The 2504-nt window shown below is 35.9% G+C and overlaps 1 protein-coding gene across 1 annotated transcript in view; it reads left to right on the top strand.

Moving 5' to 3' along the window:
- The window catches only part of LOC138945542 (uncharacterized), an 8149-nt gene extending 6889 nt beyond the window's left edge, over positions 1-1260 (top strand). Inside the window, exon 6 of the mRNA XM_070316984.1 lies at positions 1-1260. This exon is cut by the window's left edge and continues 572 nt beyond it. The gene's annotated coding sequence lies outside the window, so the exon portion shown is untranslated.
- The last annotated feature ends 1244 nt before the right edge of the window (positions 1261-2504 follow it).

The raw sequence follows: 2504 nt of genomic DNA on the forward strand, positions 1-2504 counted from the left end.
GCTTGCCAACCGTCGTCAACCATCTCAACACAAAGAGCGGCTACCTACGTTCGGTCTGTGACTGTGTCTCATCAGGCTCTGAGCTGACATGACATTTTATTTATTTACTATTGCAGCGGATGATATTTATAATCAACATTATTTGAAATGAAAAAGCTGCAAGGGCAGATTTAAGGTGATGGACACCATCATTTTCACCAGAACTGAGTAATGTCACCATAACTGGAATAAAAGTCATGTTTCTCTTTAGTTTTTGTCACTACTTTATTCTCTTCTTCATCCTCGCTCTCATTGGTCACACATCAGGCTCTGCCTCTCCTCCGTCACAGTCTCATCACTTTGCCTACAGTTAGCTCACTAGTCATTTTACTCAACATCTGATTTTAGCTCTTAATCATCAGAATTTGAATATTTCATGAATATATGAGGGGTCCTGATTTGGCCTATATGGTCCGCTGGACCCCAAAAGCAACAACTAACTAACTAACTAACTAATGAATAAAAAATCTAAACAACGAAGTGACTGTGGTAAGATGAACAAAGTTAAAAAAAACAAAGGAATACTGTACTCACCAATACAAGAACGAGACAAGACGGTACGAATTTTCGCTTATGGAAGCTTCATCAGGAAAAACAAGAACACAAAAGACAAAAAAAAGCAGACTTTTTCATAATTTTTCAGAATTTTCCATAAGCGAAAATCGTACCGTCTTGTCTCGTTCTTGTATTGGTGAGTACAGTATTCCTTTGTTTTTTAACTAATGAATATATGATGAATCTTTTTTCTTTGTAGTGTGCTGCTGTGTATTTCGACATTGATTTATGTGTGTGAGAGCATTTTGTTAATCTGGTAGTAGTTTACTTTGATGAATATAACTATTCGATTTGGCATTGTGTACAGAATCAGTTCTTTGTGTATGTATTTGTGATCCGTTTAGAACTATTGGCACCATATAAGCATCCTCATAATTGTTATTATTATATACCGTTTTTCGTTTCCTATTTGTATCATGTATATACGCAATATGGATATTATGAGCCAAATTCAGTGATTACCTTGGAAACACTTTCACACTCTAACTTCCAATGATATTGTTATCTTCGATACGGACATTACACGATTTTGTCTTACGAAAGGATTACCTCAAGCCGACCCCACCCCGTCTTTTTACATTTAGTCAAGTTATGACTAAATGTTTTAACATCGAGGGGGGAATCGAGACGAGGGTCGTGGTGTATGTGTGTGTGTGTGTGTGTGTGTGTGTGGTGTATGTGTGTGTGTGTGTGTGTGTGTGTGTGTGTGTGTGTGTGTGTGTGTAGAGCGATTTAGAGTAAACTACTGGACCGATCTTTATGAAATTTTACATGAGAGTTCCTGGGTATGATATCCCCAGACCTTTTTTCATTTTTTTGATAAATGTCTTTGATGACGACATATCCGGCTTTTTGTGAAAGTTGAGGCAGCACTGTCACGCCCTAATATTTCAATCAAATTGGTTTAAGTTTTGGTCAAGTAATGTTTGACGAAGCCCGGGGTTCGGTATTGCATTTCAGCTTGGTGGCTTAAAAATTAATTAATGACTTTGGTCATTAAAAATCTGAAAATTGTAAAAAAAAATAAAAATTTATAAATCGATCCAAATTTACGTTTATCTTATTCTCCATCATTTGCTGATTCCAAAAACATATAAATATGTTATATTCGGATTAAAAACAAGCTCTGAAAATTAAATATATAAAAATTATTATCAAAATTAAATTGTCCAAATCAATTTAAAAACACTTTCATCTTATTCCTTGTCGGTTCCTGATTCCAAAAACATATAGATATGATATGTTTGGATTAAAAACACGCTCAGAAAGTTAAAACAAAGAGAGGTACAGAAAAGCGTGCTATCCTTCTTAGCGCAACTACTACCCCGCTCTTCTTGTCAATTTCACTGCCTTTGCCATGAGCGGTGGACTGACGATGCTACGAGTATACGGTCTTGCTGAAAAATGGCAGCTACTTGACTAAATATTGTATTTTCGCCTTACGCGACTTGTTTACATTTAGTCAAATTTTAACTAAATGTTTTAACATAGAGACGAGACGAGGTTCATGGTGTATGTGTGTGTGTCTGTGTCTGTGTGTGTGTGTCTGTGTGTGTGTTTGTGTGTGCGTGTGTGTGTGTGTGTGTGTGTGTGTGTGTGTGTGTGTGTGTAGAGCGATTTAGAGTAAACTACTGGACCGATCTTTATGAAATTTTACATGAGAGTTACTGGGTATGATATCCCCAGATGTTTTTTCATTTTTTTAATAAATGTCTTTGATGACGTCATATCCGGCTTTTTGTAAAAGTTGAGGCAGCACTGTCACACCCTCATTTTTCAATCAAATTGATTGAAATTTGTGTAAAGCAATCTTCGACGAAAGCCGGACTTTGGTATTGCATTTCAGCTTGGTGTCTTAAAAATTAATTAAAGACTTTGGTCATTAAAAATCTAAAAATTGTAAAAAAAAT

This window comes from Littorina saxatilis, linkage group LG13 (genome assembly GCF_037325665.1).
Source record: "Littorina saxatilis isolate snail1 linkage group LG13, US_GU_Lsax_2.0, whole genome shotgun sequence".
Classification (NCBI taxonomy): Eukaryota; Metazoa; Mollusca; class Gastropoda; order Littorinimorpha; family Littorinidae; genus Littorina; species Littorina saxatilis.